We start from the raw sequence: 12,016 nt of genomic DNA on the forward strand, positions 1-12,016 counted from the left end.
GACTTTTTCAAACCTGGATTTTAGATGCTATCTCTGGGTAAAAGACTCATTTCAGAGGTTTTTCTCCACACTATTTCAGTCAAATACATTCCATGAACGACGAACTTCAAGACAGAACAAGAAGCTTGCGATCAGACCCATTTCAGTCTCCTGAAAATGGGTTTCCCTCAATCCCAAACCACCGCAGCTGTCAGCTGCGCTCAGCCCGTGGCTACTCCCGAGCGGCTCCGTGCGCGGAGGTCCGTGGGCGCTGCGGGACGGGGATGCCGGTGTCCGGCTCGGGATGCGCCGCGCTCCTGCATCCCGGTCCCGCCGTCCCCTTCCCGCCTGCCCTCTACAGCCACAGCCCCCCGGACACCCTCGCTGCGTCCTGTGCCCGTCTGTACGGTACACGGATTTTTTAAGGAAAAAATCAGAGGATTTGGCGGCTGTCAGCTTTCCTTTCCAGAACTTACCTGGGAGCGTCCTGGAGCGTCCGACGAAGGTAGGGCGGAGCGGCGAGCGGCGCGTACCGGCCCTGCAGCGGGGGCTTTTCCCAGGCTGCCCCCGCTCCCCACGGGCTGCAAGTGCGGGGACCGTCCCTGCCTCCCTCCCGCACGCCTCACCCCGGCAGGGTTCGCGCCCCCGCGGCCGCACGTACCGTCTAGGAAGATGCGCGTCCCGGAGCCGCTCTCAGTGCCATGCCCAGCCCCGGCGCCGTGCCCCCCCGGCGACAGGGGTTACGGCTGGCCGCGGGGTCCCGCTGCCCGGCGGTGACATGGCATGAGCGCGGCAGGGCGGGGGGCAGTGCCGGCGGTGCGCGGCGCGGGGGTGGGCGCACGGGGGGCGCGGGCTGCGGGCGGCCGCGGCGGGACTTGTGAAACTCGGTGTGGCGGCGGCCGGTTGTGTAACGCGGGCTGGGCCCGGCCCCCGGCACTGCACAGGCGCGCTGCTTCCCCGCCCCGCCGCCACCGGCACCCGCCGCCGGCACCGCGGGCAGAGCGCGGGGCGGAGCGGAGCGGAGCGCACGGGAGCAGCGCTCTGCGGGAGCAGCGCTCTGCGGGAGCAGCGCACCTCCGCGGGCGCGGGGCCCGGCCCGGGCCGGGCAGGTGGCGCGGGCGCCGGCGGTGTCGTGCGCCGGGAGGAACCGGCGGAAAGTAGGTCACCGCCGCCGATCCGCGGGCACCGGCCGCGGGGTGGCCCCGGCCGCCGGGACCGGCCCGTCCTCCCTCCGTGCGCGGCTCTCGCCGGGCGCAGCGGAGCGAGCCCCGGCCCCGGCTGCCCCGACCGACCCCGCAGCCGCGCTGCGCTCTCCGCCGGGCGCGCAGCACCGGTTCCCTGCGCACACGGGCTGTGCCCTGACGGGATTAGTCATCCCGTTCCGTGAGTCACCCATTGAACATTTGCCGCTTCCTTCCTCATAGGTTTTTTGGGTTTTTTTAATTCCCCTTCTCCGATGTAACTGTTTACCCCCCTCTCCGAGGACAGCGGGCAGCTCCTTTCCCCTGCCCGTGCCTGCAGCGGGCGCAGCTGCGGGCGCGGAGCCGCGGCCGGCGGCAGGAGCAGCGGGGTCCCGCCGGGCGCTCGGGCTGGGTTCGCTGCTCAGCCTGCTTTGTGGTCCTGCCCATCGCCAGAGTTTGGCTTATGCTCCTCTTGGTTCTCGAAGCAATAGGTACCAAAGCATTAAAACTGTTCTGAAGTCTCTTCCTCTCTCTTCTCAAGGCACTGCCGGGTGCGGACCAGCGCTGCGGTGGGAAACCGCTGTTTGACGCCACAGCTGGGGCGACTTGGGAGAACATCGCTGGTCCCTGAGTCCGGCCCCAGGCTACTCCAAGCAGTTCCAAAAACTGATTGCACTCCCTTACCAACAAGTTAATTTTTTGGGGTCCTTTTTTCCCCCTCTCCATTTCAGCTCCTCTTAGGAAGCTGCTCCTTCACCTATGCAATGCTGAGGGATCTGCTCCCTCTGGGAGTATGTTACTGCCTAGTAGCCCTTTCCCACAGCTGGCATCCTCACCGCTGGCTTTCTTTGCTCAGCCAAAATTCCTGTTCCTCTCCCAGCCCTCGTTCTGCAGGAGGAAAGGGGCAGGCACGCAGGCAGCCTGCACGGCCCCATCCCCGCACATGCCAGTGCCCCAAAGCACAGCATGGGGGACAAAAGCAGAACCACAAACGGGACAGTGGGCAAAACACTTTCCTATGAGGCTATGAGGTTTTTCATATGAGCCTGATTCCAGTGAGGAAAGGGAAGTGATGTTACAGCAATAACCCTGAGGAACATCAGCTGTTATTGATGAGGACAAGTAAAAGGGCACCTTTGCACGCAGTTAATATTTCTTATTTACCTTCCTATCGGAGCCAAAGAAAATAGCTTGGTTGTGCTGCCTGCCACAAGTGGCAAATCTCTTTTTCTCACTTAGAGTGGGTTTTTGAGGCACGTGGTCTCATCATGCGAAACACAGCAACCCTTCCCTCATTCATGTGGTAAAAATCCTTCCTGCTCACTTTCAGCCGAGATACAAATGGGTATTAAATGCAGCATTTCTCTCCACTTTTACTTGGGTTAAGGTGTGCCTCTGCAGCCTGCAGTGCAGCCCTGCACAGCAGTGACCAGCACCGACAGGATGGATGTCATTGCCTCTACATGGGCATGCAGATACACATTTGGGAGAGAGATGAGGAACGATGAGAACATCGAACTCTGTGACTGAGGCACTTTAAGATCAAGCACCCACAGACGGATGGGTGGAAGGCACAGGCAGGCAGGATGTGGCCTCAAAGAGGCTGTGATAGGTTTCCCTCAAGGTACAAGTGCTGCAGCCATTGCCCTGAGTTGTGCTAGCAGCTGGCCAGGGGTGCTGGCGCTGCTGGGACACTTCCTTGGCCACCCCCTGTCCCACAAGCCTGACAGGCACAGGGAACAGCATCAACACTGCCTTCTAATAAAGCAAATTGTTCAGAAATACCACTTAACCTCATAAAAAACCCATTATTTGCTGACCAGAAATAATGTTTTATTTGAACTGTTCCAATCAACTCCCCTGCAGCCCCTGGCAGGCAGAGCTAGCAGGCTGGGCAAATACTGGGCCCCTCCTCCTGCAGCAGTGGTGAAGGAGTTTTCATATTGATTACTTTAATAATCTCATTTAGAATAACACACTTTCCACCCAGATCTTTCCAAAAGTTAAGAAAGAATAGGGAAACAATATTCTTGCCACTGCAAAATTCACACATTGTTCAGCAAGTTGTGGCGTTGGGCAGCTTTGGCTGCACTTAGCGATGGTTGGCATAGCCTCAAATTTGTTTATATTGTTAGTTCTTGACAGTGCTGCATTGCAAAGTCATGCCAGCAGCAATAAAACCAAGAGAGAGCTGGTTTTGGCCAGAAAATAAGAATATCAAAGAAAGAAAATTATCTTTGTTGTTCTTATAAATAATTCTTGCATGTGTTTTTGTATATGTACTTATGTATGACTAGAAGTGTATATATATATATACACACATATATGTGTGTGTGTGTATAGTATCTATGGATGTATAAAAATACATACATATATACTCATATTATATATATATATATGTGTGGTGTGTGTGTGTAAAACCCAACCTGCCCCTGCTGTACTTGCCCAGTGGACTAGGAGGTGCCTGACGGGCACAACTAAGGAACGACATAATTAAATGAAGAACTAGAAGGCTACCTTGAGCTGTATTTTGGAAGATCACACTCCCCTTCACCATCTATCATGCCGAGCAAAGGGCTGTCCAAACTAGCTTGTAAATTACACACTGCAAAAATTCCTAGCCAGGAAATGCTTGCATTCCTCAGTGCTAAGTCAACAGCCAGCGCCGGTTCGGGATCAGGCACCTCAGCCTTGTCTCCCTCCAGAGCGCGCCCAGAAATTCAACCTGACGTTTCCCCCTTTTCACACAGCAGTAACCGCGCGGCTTGGGATCCCGCAGGAGGAAAGGAAAGAGAGGAAGAGAGGCGAGAAAGAGGAAGGAGCAGCCTTGCCTGGGTCCGGAGGGCTGTTGCTGGCAGGCTCCGCGGGCGCTGGGACGCGGCGGGCGCGGAGCGGGGAGCGGCAGAGCCCACCCAGCGCTCGCCATGGGCGGCTGCGGGCCCGGCCGCCGGGAGCCCCGTTCCGGCTCTGCCCAAAGCAGCGACACCGCGTTAATTGTGTCAGTGCTGTTGCACAACACTGTTGCCTTGACACTGTGTCATGTAAAGATTTTAAACTGCCTCTTTATTAGTCATCCTCTATTCATTTTAATTGTGCCTGATAAGCAGGGCCATTTCACCTTTGTGTTTTCTGCGCAGCTTATCGTGCGTATTTATGTCGCCCAAGAGACTTTCAATCTCTTCCTGTAGCGTTGGTAGATGCAGAGGAATGAGGAGGCATTGCCATCGCAGCCTGCTGGGTTCTCGCCCGTTTGCTTGCTGCCTTTGCAGAGCCCAGCTCTCCCAGTGTGAGCATCTCCACAGCTCCTTGATCCTGACACCAAAACGCTCTGACAGAGGCTGAGGTTAATGCATGCGAACCAGTAAGAAGGGACAGGCTGATTGAAACATGCACCTCATTTCTTTTCAGTATCAAGTGCTGTAGGTGTGTGCCTAACACCACGGGACTCACTTTGATCTTCTCCCAGGACAGAATTTTCTATGGATTAAATTGTTGCCTCTGAATTAGGGTATTGATTATTTAACAAAATCAAAGCTGGGAGATGAATAGCTAATTATTGGATTTAATGCAAAGAATACAGTGAAAGTATTTAGTCTCACTTACTTGCAACATAAAAATATACTGCCCGAGACCTGTGTGAACTCTGTCCCTGAAATGCCTTATCTAGCCTTATCTTTGTCAAGTCTGAAGTTTCACTGGAAGTTCCTGGAGATAGTGCATTTTCCCTTCTGTGGCATTATGACCTTCTCACTTCAAACATCCCTGTGTTTGCAGGGAGAGGAGGAAGGGCCCTTTGGCCAGGGACAACGCTGCCCACCCGTAGGAGCAGTGCAGGTGACACAGCTGCTTCCCCAGTGCCTGGAGCACTGCTGGCACTGCAGGCACTGTTTGCTTAGAGCACATGTCTGCTTCAGGGAGGCTATCAGAGTCCTTCTACCACCTGGAGATGGATGTATTCACTTGGTTTATTTAGTTTCACCTTAATTCTCCCCGTTTAAAAAGTCTAAAAGCTAATTCAGGTTTGATCCAGAATCATCTGAGGAGATGGGTAAAATCCCATTCTCAAGTTCAGAAAAAGGAACAGAAATGCCATTAAAGGCAGAACAAAAACCACATTTACTCCAGTGTGAACACGATTTCCCCCTAGCAAAAGATCTTGCATTCCTGTGGGCTGAAACGAGCTACTCACTGTCCTACACAGCATCCTCGAGGGCCACTTGTAATATTTATGCAGCTGGTTAAAAGGATTATGAAGGTACATGAATGAGTTAATCACCATTTAGGACAAAATTCCACCTAAGTTTTCGAAAACCATCTGGAATATTTTCATTTCCATCATCCAGGTCCTTATTTTGTAGAAAACAGTTTAAGATGGTTCTTATAGAGACACAGTAGTACCCAAATTTTGTGTGTATTTTAAGGCCCTGTGTTGCCTTGTGCTGGAGTAATATCTTGGTCAGATAAATGAATATATTTATCTGAAAAGCTGGGAAGTGCCCAAGTCATACTTTTGGCCCAGAAAAAGATTAAAGAATACTTTTCATGTGGCTGATCCTACTTCCAAAAATAATTATTATTCTTGTAAAGGAAAAAAGTGTTCTGTCTTAACTGCAGTAAAATATTCTCTGATAAGTATTCTTGTGATCTGTTATTCTGCCTAACTCAAAGAAGGGAGGGGGGAAACTTGTACAAACAAGAGCATGTCTGCCTTCTCCAGCCCATATTCTTACATGAGAGCATACCAGCTAAAGCTAAAGCTCTTTGACCACATTTTAGCTTGATCCCACAGGATAATGTACCTATGAATTAATGTTCTTTGATGCTTGGTTCGTATCTTCTGGAGACTGTGCTGAAGACAAATTCAGACTGCTGCATTTAAATATGGGTTAAGTCACCTCTGATTAATATAATCGGCCACCAAGGAGGCTCTTGAACAGGGACATAAAATAGAAACTTAATAATAATTATGTTAAAGGCACAAATCCCACTGAATTCAGCAGGCAGAGGACAAATGAGCAGAGGGAGCACCAGGCAACAGCAGCAGTTGCAGTGTTGCCCTTGGATGAAGCACAGAGGAAGAACAGACAAGTCAGTGCAGAATTACTGTCCATCATCTGCAAGTACATCCTTCCTAATAAATCATAGTGGTTACTACTTAGCACTTTAAATCCACATTGATAAACATTGATATTTTCTATTAATCCTTATGCTGAAATTTACTCATATGAGATGGTAATGCTTTAAAGCTTCTCTCTGGTACTTGTCCATTCTTAGCTACTTGATCCCATACACAGCAATTGGGAATTGTGTTGGTCAACTGTTCCTTACACTGAAGGTTCCCACTTTCCCTCTTGGGCCTTTATTTAGGGCACATGCAAAGGTAACATTATAATCTTACAGTTTTCAACATATTGGATTAGAGCAGCAACTGCTGACTCCAAGATAAAACCCAGTGGGCTCCTGGCCAGACATGCCAGATGGGAAGTTCCCCATGTCACCTGGAGTTCCTGCTACAGCCCAGGGTCTGACCAGACACCCAGGCTGCACCTGTGGGTGACAAAGGACACCCTTGTTGGGAGGGCTCTGCTGGTACAGGAGCTACCTCTGTCCATACTCACCATCCTCACAGCTGCTGTCATTCTCCTCCTCTGTTGTGTCTGGACTGGGCTATGGCCAGAGGCTCCCAGCTAAATCCTAATCTCCTCCCAAAACTGGGTAAGTGGGTCAGAAAGTGGCATTAGGGTGGCTGTGCCTTGCAGGCAGGTCCAGAGGCCCTGCTTGCCCTCTGTGCAGCCTTGCTGCTGGGAAACCTTCCCTCTGCAGAGTCACCTGCCATGGGGTGCTGAGGGAAGCTACTGCTGACTTCCCTTTGTAAGGAAAGCAAAATCTTCCTTTTCATGACCAAGTGACCCATGTGGCCCTTTCCCAGCCATTTTTCTGTACATTAAAATCAAGATTATTTATGATGGATAAGGATGCAGCAGAAAGCAGACAAGGCGTTTGTGTGGAGAACACAGTGGTGTTGACACTTCTACCACACCCTGATTGGAAACTGAAAAAACAATCCAAATATATCTGTGTTTATCTGTGAGTGTACCTGATACCATGCAAACTCACTCACCTCAAACAACCATTATGGAAAGGCCAGGCATAGTTTAACAGATTATAAATGTCAAGCAGTGGCTTTTTAGGCATAAGCTGTGCCAGTGGTTCTTTAGAAGAACTGAGCAGCCTGATGGTATCGAGGGACTACTGACAACACAACCCAGACACTGGAAAGGACAGAAGCCTGAAGCACAAGCCCCAGGGCAGAGCTCCCCAAACACCTTCCTTAGTGGTCTTTTAGAATACACAGAAAAGAAAATATGTGTCCTTCATCTCTGCACCAAAGTCATCAGGATTCTTGGGTAATTTCCACTGTTTTCCTTCTGCCTTTTTAAACAAACACTAAATTTATTAATTTCTATATAATTTCCTGAATACATAAAACAGGTGGACTGATATTCAACAGAGATCTGCCCAGGGTGCAGGATGGCCTGAATGCCTCATGTGTTGCTGAGGCTATGCCACTCTGCTCATACCTAAACAAAAGCAAGTTATATTGCAAGTCTATGAGATTTTATCACTGTTTTACCACAAAATTATACTGAAATGTGCCAAAAAATATTCAGAACTGTGTAGGATGTTACTGCACTCTCTACTCACAGAAAAGCACATGGTTTTTCTGGGCACAGGGGAGGTGAATTGATTTTGGTACTGGAAACTAGCATTATGTGACAGATTTTGTCTACAAGCAGTGTTGCAAAAAGTCATCCCTAATAAGAGGAAATGAGCCTCTGGCTCTGATTTTCTCTGGGGAAAACAAGTTCATTACGCAGCTCTAAGAAATGGCATTTTTGTGTGTCTATAGAAAATTACGATCCGAGACAGTTGGAATTTCCTCATCTAAATGGGACTATCAAGATCAGTTTTGGGCAGGGCTTGTGACTGGAGAGGGGAGCTATCTAGTGAGCATGTTTCCATGCAACTCAGGAAGTGTTTTGCAGAAGTAAGACCTGTGAAAAACAGATTGCATTTTTGGTCTTTGGACTTGGCTCTTTGCTTGGCCCAGATATGGAGGTGATCATGAGGGCAGTTCTGTACTGCCACACTTCTCAGCCTGACCCCTCACATTCTCTGCACCCCTGACTGTCTTAAAAACAGTTTCTGTTTCTCTCCTTATTACGAAACCCACTCTAACTTCTTATTCCAGGAGAGCACCCATCTTGTCTGGCAAGCCAAGCAGCACCTTCCCAGCACATTTGCAGGCAGCACATTTGCAGATCCTGATGAGGTTTGTGGTGTGGATAGTTTTGTTCAGATTTTGGGTTTGGGATTTTTTTTTTTTTTGTAATTTATTTATTTTGGTTTTGGGGTTTTTGTTGTTGTTGTTGTTTTTTGGTTGGTTGGTTTTTGGTGTTTTTCTGGAGGGTTTAGTTTTTTTACATTTCAGCACAGTATGCAAACAATATAGTTCTGCAGAATAGAAGCTGAGGGTTCTCAGAGCACTGGAAACCACTTTTAGGAAAATGCTAGCTTACAACAAACTTTGTTTCAATAAAGCAAAAGGCTGACCTTCTTTGGACCATCACTGCTGTCATAGTGACATCTAGTTTCCCTGAGTTTTCATCCTTCCCAAGTCCATTTAACACACATGCCTGCCCTTATCCCTGGTGGTGGTGCTAGTTTGCAGAATAGGTCATTTCAGCTGAGGAAAAACATGAGCAAGAGACTCCAAAAATAAATTTTTAAAAGTGAATTGTTTCTTCTGGAGCTACAGCCGTTCCAGCGGCAGCGCTTCAGGTGACCTGCATTAGACAGCACTCTCACAGAGCACTACAAAAGCAGCACTCACTGTGGCTTTGCTGCCCTGTCATCATCTCCTTCAGTGAATTCAGACAGCACGCAGTACCACATACCCGGCACACATAGTGTCACTAGCACAGCAACTGGTGGCTGAATCATAATGAAACTATGAAGAGGAAACCTGTCACAAGCCGAAGGAAACACTTGATTTCAGTGGAGTGTTTCATCTCCATACAAGGGCTGACGTTAAGGATGTTGGTGAGAGAATTAAGTTGTGCCCTGGTCACTAAATGTAGCTTTTTATGCAGTTATTTACTGCATAAAAAATTGATGGTTCTGTTGCCATGGGAAATAGGAATACTTGCCATGACAACTGCAGCAGAATGTGGCACATAATCCACTTCACACAGAGCATCTTCCAAAGCAACTACTCCCATTCATACGTCCTACAAAATTCTGTGTCCTTGAGAGTAATTCAGTGTGTTTTTCAGGCACAGTGGTAAATCTGCACTTTCCTGTGGCATATTTCCTTGTGTCTAATATTATTCATTACTTGGTTCTTTAGTAAGACATCTGAAAGCAATTTGCAAAGATAATCTCTACAAAAACTTCTCTGTTTATTTTACAGATTAGCAATTCAGGCAAAAAAAAAATATCACCCTCACAAAACAGCAGGACTGGGACTGGTGTTTGTACCCACATCACCTCGGCCAGTAACAGGAGCATGGCTCTCATTGCAAAAAGGTGGGATCAATTCTGCAGCCAAAATCTGCACCAGCAAGGCACAACAGCTGCTGAGGAAAACTTTGGTGAGCCCAGAGCACCTGTGCCTCTGATCAGACAGAGCTACAGGCCACAGGGATCTCCCTGAGCCCTGCTTCGGGGAGCACCTGGGTGGCTGCATGACTGCTGGACACTGTAGGCAGTTTGGGCATGGAGGGCACTCCCTGTGCCAGCCAGACACTGCAGAGGAAGGACTGTGCTCCCTGTAGCATTTTGTTCCGGAAAACGCTTCTGAAAACATCCTTCCCCATCCACACAGTGGGGCTGTGCGTGCTGCTGATCAGAGCTGTGCACACTACAGTGAAGCACACGGTGTCTTTGCTGTGCTCACCCTGGTCAGCCTGCAGCTCCAAGCACCCTGCAGACCTGCAGTGCCCTTTGGCAGATGGGCTTCTCACGCCAGACCTGGTGCTGCTCCCCAGCAGGCACAGCCGGTGACACAGGGCGAGCCAACGCCGCCACTTCGGGTGGCCAGGCTGCACTTACTTCATCCTAAGAGCTCACCGAAGCCCTGCCATGACTGGTCCACTAGTGGAGCATGGAATTTTCTAAAATTATTTGCCTTAAAGTAATTTCTGAAGGGAAAAAAAAAAAAGGAAAACAACAAATTGTGATCAAGAGTTGTGAGTAACCTGGAACACCAAGAATGTGCTTGGAGTAAATATGTGACTAACAAAACTATTACCAACCCAGACGATAATTATTCTGCTATTTACCTCTTAACCTTGCCAGACACGTTCAAAAGTGCATAATAAGTGGCATCTCTCCTTTATCACAAGATTTAGCCTAGAGAGAAACTCTCTCTTTGAGTTACCGACGTTAACGATGTTGCTTTTGGCTTTGGATCCATTTCTCTGCTTTAAAAAACAGCACTGACAACTTTTTTCCACCGTTTAATTTGCGTAGTCACAGTAATTAAATATGAATCTTCAAATATTGCTTGACATGTTTCAGATTTATCATCAGTGAAACAGTCTTCTGCCCATTTTCATAATTATTGCTGTTCAGATCAAAATGGTTACGTGCTAAAAGGCTGACAATTTTCTCCTCTTAGTTAAGTTCTCAGTTGTTTGCCCTTTTGGCAGTGCTACTTAGAAATTATGTTTCATAATTAAATGGATTTCCATTCGCATATGGAGGCAATAGTTTCCTTTCCAAATTTTTTTTTTTTTTTTTTTTTTGTATTTTACTTTAAATTGTTTCTTAAGATATGGACTCCAATATGTACTGCAAGGAGCCAACATATCCTTCAATGGCATCTTAGGCAACACTGCTCATGTACAGCTCTGAATGAGTAACATAAATCACTTAGATATTTCAGCTGGTTTTGGTGGCCTTGATGGCCAAGAAAGCTTTGCCTGATTCGTCTTTAACCCTCCCTGCTCACGTGGGAGGTAAATTTTGCAAAGAATTAACAGTGACTTCAGGCCTTTGCTCAGACTGAAGGGTTGGGTTTTTTCCATCTCCATGTGGAGCACTTTTACTTAATGGCTCCCACCAGCTCTGTGTATTTTCTTCAACTTGTATTCCCTGGACAGACCAGCTTTGAACTAAAGAGGAAAGATGACAAGAAAAGTACTTTTGGGCACCTGTAAACCCTGGCAGGAGCAGCCTGTGTGATTTCCATGCCTCAGAAAGTGCTGGGTGAAGTGTTCTCCATCCCAATTCACCAAGCAGGTGGCTGACTAAATGTTACCTGTCCATCAGTCATGCTGTTACACAAGCTGTTCTGAGTCTCTGCCTAACTGCTCATGCATTTGTATCTGCTCAGAAACCCTTCTGGCTGTCTTCTCCTCAGTAAATAAATATGTAGCTTCTTGTGAACAAAGTCTTTATCAGATTGAAGAAGCCTCTTAAGAATCGTTGAGGTGTGAGACCTAGTACAAAAAAATGCTGCAGACAAGTTGAAATACTTAAGTGGTAAGAAGCCCCAGTGATTTTTTTCACTAAAAGTCAGTATTTCATTCTAGGGGCCAGATATCACTTTTATCTATCAAGGTGAGAAAGGACCAGGTTGTTCCTGTTGCATGTGCCTTTCATAAACCCTCAGCAAACACCCTGACTGTGTCTCACCACCCTGCTGATTCTGGGTGCTGCCAGGGGGTGCTGCATGGGCACTGCAGCAGCAGCTCAATGCCTCTGGTGACAGTGCTGAGAGCTCAGCAGCCTCAGTGATGGACCAAAGGAAAAGAGAGATTAAAGACAAGGAACAAGGAGTTTTTCACAGC

At 48.3% G+C, this 12,016-nt stretch overlaps 1 protein-coding gene across 9 annotated transcripts in view; it reads right to left on the bottom strand.

Moving 5' to 3' along the window:
- The window catches only part of PASD1 (PAS domain containing repressor 1), a 109,972-nt gene that overhangs the window by 51,461 nt on the left and 46,495 nt on the right, over positions 1 to 12,016 (bottom strand). For 2 of the 9 annotated variants that reach the window (XM_085570900.1, XM_085570890.1), the window contains exon 1: positions 641 to 916. The exons of 1 other annotated variant lie outside the window; for it this stretch is intronic. The gene's annotated coding sequence lies outside the window, so the exon portion shown is untranslated. Of the gene's footprint in view, positions 1 to 455; positions 611 to 640; positions 917 to 3,991; positions 4,334 to 12,016 lie in introns of those variants that run through there. 6 more of the 9 variants (XM_085570897.1, XM_085570893.1, XM_085570892.1 and 3 more) reach the window with 4 other exon arrangements.

Source organism: Lonchura striata, chromosome 4A (genome assembly GCF_050655825.1).
Source record: "Lonchura striata isolate lonStrDom1 chromosome 4A, ASM5065582v1, whole genome shotgun sequence".
Classification (NCBI taxonomy): domain Eukaryota; kingdom Metazoa; phylum Chordata; class Aves; order Passeriformes; family Estrildidae; genus Lonchura; species Lonchura striata.